Consider the following 17458-nt stretch of genomic DNA (forward strand, 5'->3'; position numbering starts at 1 on the left):
CACGCTGACGAAATACTGCATTACATGACCGATGTTTTGCCTACCGAGCAAACAGCAGTCAACATTGGACTGCACTTCATCCTAGAGCACCTCGACAGCGCAGGAACTTACGTGAGGATCCTGTTCGTGGACTTCAGCTCTGCGTTCAAACCATCATCCCTGAACTCCTTTCCTGCAAGGTTCTCCAGCTCAGCGTCTCGGCTGCCATCTGCCAGTGGATTTACAGCTTTCTGACGGGCGGGACACAGCACGTGAGGCTGGGGGAGGCCACCTCTTCGACACGCACCACCAGCACCAGGGCGCCCCAAGGTTGAGTCCTTTCTCCACTACTCTTCTCTCTCTACACGAAAGACTGCACCTCAACGCACCTGGGTGTCAAACTCCTGAAGTTTGCAGATGACACCACAGTCATCAGCCTCATCAAGGACGGTGACGAGTCTGTGTATCGACAGGAAGTGGAGCGGCTGGAGCTGCGGTCCGGCCGACACAACCTGGAGCTGAACACGCTCAAGACTGTAGAGATGATCGTGTGCATCCTTCGCCACAGCTGCCCCTCACGCTGTCCAGCTGCCTTGTGTCAACCGTCGAGACCTTCAAGTTCCTGGAAATTACAGTCTCTCTGGACCTGAAGTGGGCGATCAACATCACCTCCGTCCTCGAAAAGGCCCAGCATGTACTTCCTGAGGTTTCTGAGAAAGCACGGCCTGCCACAGGAGCTGCTGAGGCAGTTCGACACAGCGGTCATCAAATCAGTCCTGTGTTCTTCCATCACAGTCTGGTTTGATGCTGCTACAAAAAAGGAAAAACTCCGACTGCAACGGACAATCAAAACTGCTGAAAATACTGTTGGTACCCCCCTACCCGCCCTTGAGGACTTGCACGCTCCCAGAACTAAGACAAGAGCGTAGAAAATCTTCTTGGACCCTCCACATCCTGGTCACCAGCTCTTCCAGCTCGTTCCTTCATGTAGGCGCGACCAAACAATGCAAACTAAAATCAGCAGACATTCCAACTGCTTCTTCCCTCTTGCGGTGAACTTCTTAAACAGCTAACTCATTCCATTGCAACATGCTGCCATTTTTTTTGTCTTGAGTTTGTTGTCACATCTCTGTCGGGTCAATTATACATACTCATGCACTCACTGTAGTAGTCTCGCCACGCAGCACTATTTGCATATCTGATGTTGACCAATACTGGCCACTCATGTCAGAATAGCATCTGCACCACTTGCACACTGACTAAGGACTATCTGCAACATTTGCACAATTTATATTGTCCAGATTATCGCACTACTAGTCACTTTAAACTGTGTACATTCCTTGAAGTCTCGGCCCCCTTTGCACAATGGTCATTGCCCCGGACTATTGCTATATTAGTCATTCAAACTGCTCTAATTGCTAGAGGACTCTGCATCTTTTTGCACAATTGTCAAAAAAAAAAAAAACATTTGTACCGGCATTACCAGATATAGCAACCTTTTATTGCTCAGCGACTGTTTTTCTCAACGTCTTTATGTCTCAAAATTATTCTCTGTCAATTGACTGTCTCTTGTGGTATTAGAGCAGCTCCAACTACTGCAGCCGAATTCCTTGTGTGTGTTTTTTTGGACATACTTGGCAAACTAAAGAAGTTTCTGACTCTGATTCTTGATTCTGATGAGGTTACAGCTTAACGAAAGTATATGGAAAGCGAATGTCACAGTATAATATACACCCCTTCGCCTTAGCCATTCCCCTAAGAAATGGAATACCCCTTTGTTCTCGTGCACGCGCAATCCAAGGGCTAAGATGAAGGAGACGGCGGAAGAGGTAGAAATGGCCCTTAGAATAGACTTTAAAGTTCTACTACTGGTCTATAAATCACGAAATGGTTTAGGGTCTTGAATACATTAAAGACATGCTAATAGAATATACACCCAGTAGGACTCTGAGATCTGCTGACACAGACAGACAACGACGCACAAGAGTCCAAAGCAAACATAGTGAAGCAGTTTTTAGCTGCTATGCTGCAGGCAAATGCAATAAGTTGCCAATACAATTTAAATCAGTCAGTGTCTTTAATGTCCAGGTTAAAAGCTCTTCTTTTTTCTCATGTTTTTTTTAGAACATTTCCACTTCGGAATGATCTTTCCTGCACCATGCGTTGATTGTGTTTTTATTTTTTTTTGTCCGTTTTTAAATGTTTTGATGATGCCTTTTATTTTTCTCTTTATTTTTTTAATTCTTCAAACATTTAAAGCACATTGAGTTATCTTGTGTATGAAATGTGCTATATTAGTAATTTTGCTTTGCTCTTCCAAAACACACAACCTCTTGGTCTGCGCCACATTTTCATAATGGAGACAGAGATGGAAAACAGAGGCTAATCCTGTATCTTCATAATCATTTTGACTTTTTTTTTTAACATAATGACATTCAACTCGACGTGCGTAATAACAAGGTGTGTGAATTTCAAATTTTGAAATACCATTCCTTTGCTCAAGACTACAGTCTGCATTTAATAAAAAGACACAAAATCACAAAAGGTCACAAACATCTCCTGATGCTCAAAGTTAAACTTTTATGAATGTCCATTCATAATCGATTGAAGCCACTCTGTCAGCAAAAGAGAGGCCCAAATTCTCTTGTTTACTAACCATGCCCTTTTGCGTAGCAAAATAGGTTCTGGCTCTTGTTAGTAGGTCTGGAGTTACTTTGTTTCACTTGGTTTGAGACACAGAAGGCTTTTCATGCTCCAGGGGGGCTGCGGCAGATCAATTTACAGGTTTTGACAGAGGTCTTGCCTCAGAAAGAGGACCATTGTTTCGAGAGCATCTTATCTTTTCCCCACAGTAATCTTACTCCTGTGGCACAGCATCACTCATATAAAACTTTACTTTACACTTTACAGCATACATAAACATGGGTTGTAGATACAGATGGAGTCAAAAAGTCACACTCCTACGTCTCAAGCTATTGCTTATCACTGGATAATTATTTTGCATGGGCATGCATAGTGGTATGTTTAAATATGCAGCTCTTGGGTGAGGTCTAAAGATGTTGCTGGAGGTATGCAGAAGAAGATGCAAGCGCAAAGCATATGGTCACATTGTGCTCACAATAAATCTTCGCTAAGGTTCATCTGCCTGCACACATTTACATACACCCACACACAGGGCCAGGCGAAACACATTTATTCATCAGTCATATTAAAAATAAATAAATAAATCAAACATTCTGCCTGGGTATGGAAACTTATGAGCACAACTGTACATATATGCAGTCATACTACCCCTGTCATATTGGAAGGAAAGTGTAGGCTTCAACTTTTTTATAACCACCAGGTGGCAGTGGCATATGAGACTGAAAGACTTTCTCATAACCTCTAGGGGGAGGTGGCATTTTGGAATGAAAGTGTACAGCTTTTTCATAACCTCTAAATGACGGCATATATTTATATAATGGGGAAATGTTTTTCCATTTTCCTCTATACCTATTTAAAATGCGCACTACTGACTTTTGACCATTTTTTTGGGGGGGGGAGGAATGTGCATTATATACGAGAAATTACAGTATATGTGAACATCTTGTCTTGTGCCTTATCATAAGCCAAGAGCAGGCAGAGCAGGAACACACTGGTCACTAGGACCCGCATTCATCCTCTAAATCCCAATTTTTTATGGTGTCGACAGTAATGAATGACTTCCGAATCAGAATCGAATTGTTACTCCTTGTACTATTACGAAAGAAAGACGTCATAGTCCAACAAATGAAAAATCCAATTTCATTATTTGAAAACTAACTATTGAACCGGAAAGAGAGTACAGTAGTTATTGAAAAAAACATTTCTTGCCATCTGGGGAACTGACTTTTTTTCAACAAATATACAACATTGGGTAAAACATCCATCCATTCATTTTCCCTCCCATTTATCCTCACTTGGGTCGTCGGCATGCCGGCGCCTATCCCAGCTGACTCTGGGCGAGAGGAGGGGTACACCATGAACCGGTCGCCAGCCAATCACACGGCACATACAGTATAAACAAACAACCATTTACACTCACATTCACACATACGGGCAATTTAGAGTTTTCAATTAACCTACCATGCATGTTTTTGGGATGTGGGACGGAAATCAGAGCACCCCGGGGCTTTTTTTATTTACAGTCGTTACATTGTTCCTTTTTGATTGCCTACATCCTGTTCCACGTCACAATTCAAAGCATCATGACTTGGCTTTCCCCACACACATAAAGACTTTTGGTCGTAAATATCGAATGCACTCACTATTTAAGATTATCGCACCCTTATCTGTTTCTGACCCTATTATCAGAATCAGAATCAGAATCATCTTTATTTGCCAAGTATGTCCAAAACACACAAGGCATTTGTCTCCGGTAGTTGGAGCCGCTCTAGTACAACAGACAGTCAATTTACAGAACACTTTGGAGACATAAAGACATTGACATAAAACAATTGTGCAAAAAGATGCCGAGTCCTCCAGCACCGAGAGCAATTCGAATGACTAATATTGCAATAGTCCGGTGCAATGACCATTGTGCAAAGGGCGCTGAGACTTCAAGGAGTGTATGCGGTTTAAATTGACGAGTAAGTGCGATCATCTGGGACAATGTTAGTTGTGCAAATGTTACAGATACTCCTCAATCAGTGTGCAAATGGAGCAGATGCTACTCTGGCATGAGTGGCCAGTATATGCAAATAGTGCAGCATGGCGAGACAACTACAGTGAGTGCACGAGTAATGTATGATAGGCCCCACAGAAATGTGACAACGAACTCAAGTCAAAAAATTGCCAGCTTGTTGTAATGGAATTATAGGTTAGGTGTTTAAGAAGTTGATCGCGAGAGGGAAGAAGCTGTTGGAATGTCTACTAGTTCTAGTTTGCGTTGATCGGTAGCGCCTACCTGAGGGAAGGAGCCGGAAGAGCCGGTGACCGGGGTGCAGACGGTCCGAGAGGATTTTGCACGCCCTTGTCTTAGTTCTGGCAGCCTGCAAGTCCTCAATGGTGGGTAGGAGGGTACCGACAATCCTTTCAGCAGTTTTGATTGTCCGTTGCAGTCGGAGTTTGTCCTTTTTTGTAGCAGCACCAAACCAGACTGTGATGGAAGAACACAGGAATGATTCGATGACCGCTGTGTAGAACTGTCTCAGCAGCTCCGGTGGCAGGCCGTGCTTTCTCAGAAGCCGCAGGAAGTACATCCTCTGCTGGGCCTTTTTGAGGACGGAGTTGATGTTGGTCGCCCACTTCAGGTCCTGAGAGATTGTAATTCCCAGGAACTTGAAGGTCTCGACGGTTGACACAAGGCAGCTGGACAACGTGAGGGGCAGCTGTGGCGAAGGATGCCTCCTGAAGTCCACGATCATCTCTACAGTCTTGAGTGTGTTCAGCTCCAGGTTGTGTCGGCCGCACCACAGCTCCAGCCGCTCCGTTTCCTGTCAATATGCAGACTCGTCACCGTCCTTGATGAAGCCGATGACAGTGGTGTCATCTGCAAACTTCAGGAGTTTGACAGTCGGGTTCGCTGAGGTGCAGTCGTTCGTGTAGAGAGAGAAGAGCAGCGGAGAGAGGACACAACCTTGGGGCGCCCCAGTGCTGATGCTGCGTGTGGATGAGGTGGCCTCCCCCAGCCTGACCTGCTGTGTCCTGCCCGTCAGAAAGCTGTAAATCCACTGGCAGATGGCAGGTGAGACGCTGAGCTGGAGAAGCTTGGTTGAAAGGAGTTCAGGGATGATGGTGTTGAACGCTGAGCTGAAGTCCACGAACAGGATCCTCGCGTAGGTCCCTGCACTGTCGAGGTGTTCTAGGATGAAGTGCAGTCCCATGTTGACTGCATCATCCGCAGACCTTTTCGCTTGGTAGGCAAACTGCAGGGAGTCCAGCAGGGGACCTGTGACACTCTTGAGCACGAGACGTTTAAAAGGACTTCATGACCACAGATGTCAAAGCGACAGGCCTGTAGTCATTCAGATCAGAGATTGCAGGTTTCTTGGGGACTGGAATGATGGTGGAGCATTTGAAACAGGATGGAACTTCGCACATTTCCAAAGATCTGTGGAAGATCTGAGTGAAGACTGGAGCGAGCTGGTCCGCACAGACTTTGAGGCAGGATGGGGACACATGGTCCGGGCCTGCCGCTTTGTTAATCTTCTGTTGTTTGAAGATGCGTCTCACATCCTGTTCATGGATGGTTAACGCAGAAGTCAGAGGTGTGGTTGTGGTCGCGGGAGCGGCCTGGTGGGTGTGTGGTGTGAAACTGTCCTTTTCAAATCTGCAGTAGAAGGTATTCAAGTCGTTGGCTAGTGTGCTATTGTTCTCAGCTTGGGGGGATCGTCGCTTGTAATTAGTCAGCGATTAGAATGCATGCCAGACTGATTTAGAGTCGTTCGCGCTAAACTGTTTTTCCAACTTTGCTGCATAGATCCTCTTTGCAATGTTAATTTCTTGAGTCAGCTGGTTTCTAGCTCGATTATACAGGGCCCTGTCCCCCCTCTGATATGCATCTTCCTTAGCTTGGCGAAGCTGCTTAAGTTTAGCAGTGAACCACGGCTTGTTGTTGTTGAATGTGCGAAATGATTTTGTTGGTACACAAACCTCTTCACATAAACTGATATAGACTGTGACAGTGTCCGTATATTCATCCAGGCTGCCAGCTGAATTTTCAAAGACACTCCAGTCTGTGCAGTCTAAACAGCTTTGAAGTTCCATCTTGGCTTCATTGGTCCACTTTTTAACTGTTTTCACTGTAGGCTTCGCACATTTAAGTTCTTGCCTGTACGTCGGCATTAAGTGAATTAAGCAGTGATCAGACGAGCCCAGGGCTGCACGAGGTATAGCATGGTATGCGTTTTTTACCGTAGTGTAGCAGTGGTCTAAAGTATTATTTTCCCTGGTAGGACAGTCGATGTGCTGCTTGTATTTAGGGAGTTCGTGGTTGAGTTTAGCTTTGTTAAAGTCCCCGAGAATAATGAGGGGTGAGTCCGGGTGTTTTTTTTCAATTTCAGTGACTTGTTCGGCGAGCGTTAGCAATGCAGCGTTCGTGTTAGCTTGAGGCGTAATATAGACTCCAGCCAGTATGAACGATGCAAACTCACGTGGCGAGTAGAATGGTTTACAGTTCAAAAACAGCGACTCCAAACGCGGGCTGCAGTGTGTGCTGAGCACCGTGACGTCCGTACACCATTTTTCGTTGATATGGAGGCATATCCCGCCGCCCTTCGTTTTCCCCGATGATTCCATGTCGCGGTCCGCTCGATGAATGTTGAAGCCGGGAAGCATGACGGCGCCATCGGGTACAGCGTCGCAAAGCCAGGTCTCCGTGAAGCACATGGCCGCGGAACGTCCGAAGTCTTTACTGGTCTTCAACAGAAGATGAAGCTCGTCCATTTTGTTGGGTAGGGAGCGTACATTCGCGAGGTGGATCGACGGGAACGCCAATCTGTGTCCTCTCTTGCGGAGTTTCACCTGAATGCCGGCTCGTTTCCCTCTGTGGCGCCGCTTCCGCCTCCATGCGCCGAAAACCGCGGACGCCGCTTCGGTGAGTAAAAAAAAAAAAAAAAAAAAAAAACTGAGCGGATATTCGAAAGTTGGTGACAGAAAGTCCGGAGTAGCCTCCTTGATGGTTAGCAGGTCTCCCCTTGTGTAAGTGAGTCATGTAAGGTCTCCAAAGACGGACGAAAAACACAAAAACAAAGACAATACTAGAGAGCGCTTTACCGAGGCGACCACACTGGTAGGCGCCATCTAGGAATAATTGGGACAAATCCACTCCTAACAAACCCCACGCCTAAGGATAATCCTATACAACCCCAATTCCAATGAAGTTGGGACGTTGTGTTAAACAGTGTCATGTTTACCACTGTGTTACATCACCTTTTCTTTTAACAACATTCAATAAATGTTTGGGAACTGAGGACACTAATTGTTGAAGCTTTGTCGGTGGAATTCTTTCCCATTCTTGCTTGATGTACAGCTTCAGCTATTCAACAGTCCAGGGTCCTATTTTACGCTTCATAATGCGCCACATATTTTCAATGGGAGACAGGTCTGGACTGCAGGCAGGCCAGTCTTGTACCTGCACTCTTTTACTACGAAGCCACGCTGTGCAGAATGTGGTTTGGCTTTGTCTTGCTGAAATAAGCAGGGGCATCCATGAAAAAGACGTTGCTTGGATGGCAGCATGTTTCTCCAAAACCTGTATGTACCTTTCAGCAATAATGGTGCATTCTCAGATGTGTAAGTTACCCATGCCATTGACACTAACACAGCCCCATACCATCCACAGATGCTGACTTTTGAACTTTGCGTCCATAACAGTCCAAATGGTTCTTTTCCTCTTTAGCCGGGAGGACACGACGTCCACAATTTCCAAAAACAATTTGGAATGTGGATTCGTCAGACCACAGAACACTTTTCCACTTTGCATCAGTCCATCTCAGATGAGCTCGGGCCCAGAGAAGCCGGCGGCGTTTTTGGGTATTGTTGATAAATGGCTTTTGCTTCGCATAGTTGAGTTGTAGCGCTGAACTGTATCTACTGACATTGGTTTTCTGAAGAGTTCCTCAGCCCATGTGGTGATATCCTTTACACATTGATGTCGGTTTTTGATGCAGTGCCGCCTGAGGGATCGATGGTCACGGGCATTCAATGTTGGTTTTCGGCCTGGCCGCTTACATGCAGTGATTTCTCCAGATTCTCTGAACCTTTTGATGATATTATGGACCATAGATGATGAAATCCCTAAATTCCTTGCAATTGTACATTGAGGAAGATTGTCCTTAAACTGTTCGATTATTTTCTCACGCGCTTGTTCACAAAGAGGTGAACCTCGCCCCATCTTTGCTTGTGAATGACTAAGCAATTCAGGGAAGCTCCTTTTCTCCCCAATCATGGCACCCACCTGCTCCCAATTAGCCTGTTCACCTGTGGGATGTTCCAAACAGGTGTTTGATGAGCACTCCTCAACTTTCTCCGTCTTTTTCGCCACCTGTCCCAGCTTTTCTGGAACCTGTTGCAGCCATAAAATTCCAAGTTCATGATTATTTGCTTATTTGCTCAATTTGAACATTAAGTATCTTGTCTTTGTAGTGTATTCAATTAAACATTGGTTGAACATGATTTGCAAATCATTGTATTCTGTTTGTATTTATGTTTAACACAGCGTCCCAACTGAATTAGAATTGGGGTTGTATATTTTAATGAGAAAAGGACATTTTATTTTTATTTATTTATTTCAGAACTGTGAGGCAGATGTGCGAACCAGTCACCCACCGTTCCACCATTATTATTATTATTATTATTTTATTATATTTGTACTATCGTTATTGTTTTTGTATCTTAAGTATGTTACATTTTCATTTTGAATTCTGAGTATGTGAATTTATGAAGGAGTATAAATAATGCGAGAGAGAGCGAGAGAGAGAGAGGAATACAAACAAACGCGAACCCCCGCTCTTTGAAGCGACAACAGGAGCGTTCCCAACGGGATCGTTCACCACTGACGCACTTTTGCTTCCCACCCACTGTACATAACCTAACTGTCAAACACAAAGTTTTGACCAATACAAAAGAGTTCTGAGCTTTGAAACCACTGTCTTTTATCTGTGCCACGTCTTCTCTGATGCCTACCATATCGTGATACGTGTACGCTTTTTCAACCAAGCCATTGCAGTACCTCCCAGAGAGATTTTATTTTATTTTTTAAATTCTTGTTTAAACTGGCCTATATTGGGCTGTTTGAGGAGTTTCTTATCATATGCAACAATATTCTGCAATAATTGGAACCGATAATAGGAGTGATCAAGTTGAACCCATATGTCAAGACAAGCCTATGACGCAAGTGCAACGCATTCCTTGATATAATAATTAGTAACCGATTTGCAAATATGGTTGTATTTGTTTGAAAACGTCAAGTGCTCGATGGGGTACTGGTGCACGATTCTGTTTTAAAACAGAGCAGAACAGGTGCCAATCAACTCATCAGTGTTCAGTATCTTCTTGTGTACGTGGGTCTCAACTTTCAAATCGAGGTCAGGATTTAAACTCCTGCACATGGAAAAAAAAAAAATATATAGGGACCAGCGCCATCTCCAAACATTCAGAGAATGTTGCCAAGAAGTATTAGAATATAGATAATCGGACTGAAACATATGTTTTCCCTCCTCTGAGCAAAACTGCAAGGTAATTTATTGATGGAACTGCAGACCTCTGAAGAAACAATTTGACACCCAGTACTGACGAGAAAAGGGTTGTTGCTCTGAAGCAGAATTGAAAACGAAAATGTACATTGTTATATGTTAATTATGCTGTCATTTATGATCAGAAGAGGTGTTTAATGATCTGACATTTGACCTTATCCATCCATTTTTTTTTTTTTTACACCGCTTCTCCTCATGAGGCTCGTGGCTATGCGCATCCACATTTCGTATATTGTTTTGTCTCAACTTATTAGTGGGTCTTCTGGTGACGGAGTGCCTAATATTAGCTAATAATGTACAGTGACTCTTTGTGATGCTCAGTGGGACTGGGGCAAATTGGCATCACTACTTTTGTCATGTAACAAACATCCACACATGCCACTATCTCGTTTTTCTTTTCCTCATCCTCTTGCTTTTTTTTTTTTTTTTTTTTTTTTGCATGCCCTGTTCCATAATTTCGCTTCATTTGGTTGTGCTGCAGATGTATTTCCAACAAGCCGGTCAGTCGTGGTCCCCATTAAGAGAGTCCTCTGGCGACCGATGTGTCATTTACAAAGACCGTTTTGAATCGTGTCATTCATATTGACCAACCTCAGCCGTCTGTCACCAGCCAGCGCCGCTAGTAAGGGGCCGCTTTGGAACTATTGCTGACAGCGGAAGAAGATGGCTGGATGGATGGATTAAGGGGCAAAGGTCAGCCATCCCCCGGGGCCCTTGGCAATTGCCTGCCTTGCCTACCCTGTTGCGACGCCTCTGGTGGCCAGTGATCAGTGAGCCCTCCAGTGGACAAAATTAACAATGAATTTTATTGAAAAATTGCAGTTAATGTGTTCTATACCCACGGGCCTAATTGGACTCCCTGGCGGGCCCATTCTGGCCTGTGAACCACATGTTTAACATCTTTGGGATATCTTTTTCAAGGAAAATGTTGTTCTATTTATTGAGAGGCTACAGATAAGCTCACGAGTCCAATTTAACAACATCACTTTCTTATATTTCTATTTTTTTAATCCAAGACGCCGCAACTTTCTGATTCATTTCCCCTCACGTATCCTCATTGGAATATCTGACTGCAGAGCTCGATTCGGACTGCATTCTACTTCAGTGTGTGTGTGTGTTAAAGAAAACCTCATCTCCAGCCAATCACACGGATCAGTGCAGATGATATGGTAAAGTGTGAGCAAAGAAAGGAAAGCTATTGTTTTTGGCATGACTCTTCCATCCCCTGTGCCCACCACAGTGCGCCAAATCTGACGTGAGCGTCACAGTTGGAGCCAGAACAGCTAATTTGACTATTTATATGTATGTATGCAAAATCCCTTCCTGTCTGCTATTACAATAGTGCTAATGAAACTGGGCTGCGTGAATAATTTCTCTTTTGTCCGTACACAAATTTTAATGGTGTATCTTAAACCTTTGTGCCGTAGTCATGCGCCGCTAAACATCGGGTTCCTCGCCATACGACACATAGTTTAGGATTCAGGTTAAAAAAAATATATATATATAAAAAAAAAAAGAAAGAAACAGTGTAAGAAAAAGGGAATCAGAGAAGAGACTTGTTTCTCACATTTTGGTTTTGTTTGCAAACTGTGCACACTTTAATATGTCTTGCACTGCGGACAACATTACAATACTATTTCAATTAAGAGTGGCCAGATTATCTCTTGTCACTATTTTCCCTAACTGTTGCACAGTAGTTTTAGGGAGCAGAAACGAGAAAGGATTAATTAAATCTTATGGTGGACATAGAGAGGAATTACAGTGAGTCGCGTAAATAAGGTTTAAGTGAGAGATTTCGAATGACATCAACAGCATTTTAGCTTTTATCATGCAATTGTTCACGCAGTTTTAATACCGGCAGCTTACAGTATGGAGTAAAATGCTATTATAGAAATCAAATCATTATACAGTAATCCCCCAGTATATCGCAGTTCACTTATTGCGCATTCAGTGCATTGCAGATTTGTATTTATTTATTTTTAGTATTTTTTTTTTGATGATCTGTGTAGTGTCGTTACTCTCCTCCACATCTTCGGTTCTTTTCGTAGTCGCGCCTATTTCAATCAAATGTGGCCGAAAGGACAAAAAAAAGCTCTTTTATTTTGCAGGAAAAAAAGCAATACTGAGCAATTTTCATTACCAAAGCTGCTTCATGTGAAGTGAACATGCCCGGCATGCCACTGGTTAACACGTAACCCACAGTGAGAGTATATATATGAATAATTAATCAAATCAAATAAAAAAATTGGCTTGACACAGCTACATCCAATACAGCATTGGCAAAACTCAAACAAACACACACAAAAAAAACTTGCCTCAACCCATGTGCCTTATTTTAAAAGCTAAGGTGGCCTAAGTGATCAAAAACGGGGGCTCCGAGTAGAGCTCAACTTGTGGTAAATTTGTAGGTTCTCGGTGTAAGTTTCAACTGACACGCAAATATGACCAGCAGAACCAGTAGTTATAGTACTGTAATAGTAGTGTAATAATAGTGTAATAATAGTGTAATAATAGTGTAATAATAGTGTAATAGTAGTGTAATAGTAGAGTAATTTTCAATGGTGAACCAAGTCATTTGAGTTTGACAAACAAAAGCTAATTCAGGAAGTAATGGCCAAAGGTAGAGAAAGACTCCGCAACATGATACACATGATATGTGTGGGGAGTGTAGAGGGACAAAAAAAAGCAAAATTTCAAAATATGATCTGGGGTAAACTTCCCAACCACCTCAAAATGAAACACCCATTAAAAAAAAAAAAAGCAAGAAATGCTTCGTTGCCTCAAAACACCATTCCACATACAAGGCATGAGAAGCAGACGAGATAAAACAGAAATGTTAAATAAGAAAAGCATCAGAAAGCTGTCTTCCCCTACAGCTCCTATTCCTCGTCAAAGTGTGCGTGCGTGAGTGAGATGTGGGAAGATGATGTAGCGCTGTGAGAGAGCCACAACTTGTTTTCTCTTTTTTTCTTTTAATAAACCGCTAAGACCTGCTCTGTGCTATAGTGGTGATATTTTCATTTTCAGTTTCTGCCTCATCAGCAAACAAGGGTTTAGGCTATTTTCTTAGAAATGATGGATGTCACTAAGTGGCTTCACGAGCACCAGTGGGTATTTTTTAAATGCTAGGTTCAGCCATTTACTGTTGTAGTAAGAGCAGAGTTTTATTTTTTATTTTTGCAGCATCCTTTTTCTCCAACCAAACCTGCCTCCGTGCCTCCCGAGACGACGGAGACAGACCACCCCAAAGACCCAAGGATCTACGTTCGTGAGTAGGACACCTCAGTCATTGCCAGAAAGCGCAAAATTAGTGCCTTGTAATTTGGGGGGGAATACTAGCTCCACACCAGCAACACACGATGTCCTAGCTTCCCTTTTCGTTTACCCTTAGTGTTATTTTCTTTTTGTAGTTAGAACCCTCTGTGTGTTTCCCTATAGATCCCTCGTAGATTTCATTAAATATTCTATAAAATTCCACTCCTTGTTGTGTTTTGTGCGAGTTTGGAGTTCAATAATGAAACCTCCTGTAATCTAGAATTCGTATTTCCTAAATGTAGCAACCTTCGGATTATGAGACTGATAACAGACTGATAACAAGATTTACTGTTACTTTAGAATAATATGACTCAAGTAAAAGTCAAAAGTAGTCGTCCAAATAATTACTTGAGTAAGAGTAAGAAAGTACTGAGTGAAAAAACTACTCAAGTACTGAGAAACTAGAGAGTAACTTCAAATTACATTTTTAAATCAGACCATGAACGTCATATGAAATAAAATTTGTACAATTCAACTGATTTATTTTTGTATCTTTTTGAGAGGGGAGGTCAAAATAAACAACTGAAATAAACTTGATGTCATTGACTTGGACCTGACATTTAGCTTTCTGCCTTCTTGGCCAGGTCACCATTGCAAAAGAGATGTTCTATTTTAACTGGTCTTTTACCTGGTTAAATAAAATTTAAATAAAATAAGTTAAAATAAATCAGCTTGCACAAGGATACATTCTCTCTTATAACTGTCAGTCCACCCACACCTGCCACCATTTAAATTTTTAAGTGGGGGGGGGGGGGGGGGGGGGAAACAGCAACACGTGCAAAGGGCCTTAGAGAAACATTATTAGGTTTTCTTCACTAAAATGACGGAATGAAGAAGCTGTTTGCTGACCAGACATATTGATAAAGTGTGTGTGTGTGTGTGTGTGTGTGTGAGAGAGAGAGAGAGACAGACAGACAGACAGAAATAAAGACAGAACAAGATGCATGTTTTACAGTTACTTGTGACCATAAAATAGTGCTCATAATGCCATATACACAGCCAAAACAACAACAAAAACACCTGCAACTTACCGCAGGGTATTTTGTCAAGTTAGAAGTGGGCTGAAATAGCCACGTTTGGGCAGTGGCAAAACTACGCTGCTTGTTAAAGCTGTAGTTTTTGTAGTCTGTAATCTAAACACGAGCTTTCCTCTGATTGGAACACTGATATCTGTAATTTGAGTAAGGATGTTGTCCTTGCTCTGATTGGTCCTTGGCGACATCTCGCACCTTGGTCCTCCACAGCGGGTCGTTGGCACGCTCATGTCGTGCACATTTTGGTGACAATCACTGTAATCGTTGCTATTTAATCCACAGTTACAGTATAAATTATTACTATATAGTTATGTATTGTTTTAAACCACAACATATTTATGCTGTTACATACTGGATCTGGTTGCTCGCTCAAAACCCGGAAATGCACTTCCAGCAGTGTGTGAAAGTTTACAGTGGATACGGAAAGTCTTCAGACCCCCTTAAGGCATTTGCTAAAATCATTTAAGTTCATTTTTCCCCCTCATTAATGTAAACACTGCACCCCATATTGAAAAACATTAAATTGTTGATTTTGTTTGCAGAGAAAAAAGAAATACTGAAATATCACCCAGTCATAAGTATTCAGACCCTTTGCTCAGTATTTAGTAGAAGCGCCTTTTTGAGCTAATACAGCCATGAGTCTTTTTGGGAATGATGCAGTTTTTCACACATGGATTTGGGGATCCTCTGCCATTCCTCCTTGCAGATCCTCTCTAGTTCTGTCAGGTTGGATGGTGAACATTAGTGAACAGCCATTTTCGGGTCTCTCCAGAGATACTCAATTGGGTTTAAGTCAGGGTTCTGGCTGGGCCTTTCAAGAACAGTCACGGAGTTGTTCTGAAGCCACTCCTTTGTTTTTTTAACGGTGTGCTTAGGGTCATTGTCTTGTTGGAAGGTGAACCTTCGGCCCGGTCTGAGGTCCTGAGCACTATGGAGAAGGTTTTCGTCCAGGATATCCGTGTACTTGGCCGCATTCATCTTTCCTTCGATTGCAGCCAGTCTCCACCCTGCAGCTGAAAAACAGCTGCAGGGTGGAGACTGCATGATGCTGCCACCACCATGCTTCACTGTTGGGACTGTATTGGACAGGTGATGAGCCGTGCCTGGTTTTATCCACACATGACCAAGACCAAGATTTTAAGTGTAAAATCTTGGTCTCATCAGACCAGAGAATCTTACAGTATTTCTCACCATCTTGGAGTCCTTTAGGTGTTTTTTTTTTTTTGTTTGTTTGTTTTTTGCAAACTCCATGTGGCCTTTCATGTGACTTGCACGGAGGAGAGGCTTCCGTCGGGTGATGGTTGACTTTCTAGAACTTTCTCCCATTTCCCGACTGCATTTCTGGAGCTCAGCCACAGTGATCTTTGGGTTCTTCTTTACCTCTCTCACCAAGGCTCTTCTCTCCCGATTGCTCAGTTTAGCCGGAGGGCCAGCTCTTAGAAGGGTTCTGGTCGTCCCAAAAGTCTTCCATTTAAGGATTATGGAGGTCAATGTGCTCTTAGGGACCTTAACTGCAGGAGACATCTTTTTGTAACCTTGGCCAGATCTGTGCCTTTCCACAATTCTGTCTCTCAGCTCTTCAGGCAGTTCCTTTGACCTCATGATTCTCATTTGCTTTGGCATGCACTGTGAGCTGTAAGGTCTTATATAGACGGGTGTGGCTTTCCTAATCAAGTCCAATCAGTATAATCAAACACAGCTGGACTCCAATGAAGGTGTAGAACCATCTCAAGGATGATCAGAAGAAATGGACAGAAACCAAGTTAAATATATGAGTGTCACAGCAAAGGGTCTGAATACTTATGGCTGTGTGATATTTCAGTTTTCCTTTTTTAATAAATGTGCAAAAATGTCAAACATTTCGTTTTTTTCAGTCAATACGAGGTGCTGCGTGTACATTAGTGAGGGGAAAAAATGAACTTAAATTATTTTAGAAAATGGCTGCAAGATAACAAAGAGAGGAAAATCTAAGCGGTCGGAATTCATTCCGTCCCCACTGTATGTTTATTAAGTCATGCTACAGGAAATGGGCTTGGAAGCAGCAAAATTCTGGTTCCAAAATGCTGAGGAATTTCTCCAAAGATAAAATGAAACAATTTCATTCCTCAACTCCTCTGAGTTTGCCAAGGGATGCACAGCTTTGCACAAGACGCAGTCGCGTTGTCACTCGGTTTTGCTGAGATGAGTGGGCGTGCACCAACCACAAAGTGGGCAGGCACTTGCATAATGGGTGTCGTTTGTGCGTCACAATGACGGTGTTCAAAGCCTGTTGAGACACATTTTGCAACCTTTAGAAAATGTTTTTGGGTGGTTCCCATCCCAAAGCAAGAAATTCAGTCACAGATCTATGCTTCTGATGGGCACCCAACAATGACCTCATTTCAAATTCGAAAAAAAATATATATATAATATAAATCAACAATCAGAGAGCATGTCCATAGGAAAAACGTTTTTATTGAAAAAGTTTGCATTTTGTAAGACTGGTGGAATGTGTGTCATATATCCTCACTTCAATTTTTTGTTTGTTTTTTTGTTCAGATTTTGAACGTTAAAACCGTTTTTCACAACCTGTCAGCTCATTCTTGACAGGAAAGGAGAAAAGGTTTACAGCCACCCAGTAACCATGACAGCACAATAGAAAACCAAGGATGAAAGAAAGAAAAAGCAATTCAAATATAATACTGTGTTACTGACAAACTGGACTGAAATAAAAATTTTAAAAAATGGAACCAAAAACAAAACCAAAAACTAATTCAATAAATATTTATGGTACACACTTATGGCACAAATATGCAGCAGTCAGTTTGGCAAATTTTTGCTCGTTTTTTTCAAACCAATTTACTATGGAAACAGTGCAAAAGGGAAGGGAGTGGGGAGGACACTTTCCATTGAGCGCTAGCTAAAATACATAGCAAA

Source organism: Phycodurus eques, chromosome 12 (assembly GCF_024500275.1).
Source record: "Phycodurus eques isolate BA_2022a chromosome 12, UOR_Pequ_1.1, whole genome shotgun sequence".
NCBI lineage: Eukaryota > Metazoa > Chordata > Actinopteri > Syngnathiformes > Syngnathidae > Phycodurus > Phycodurus eques.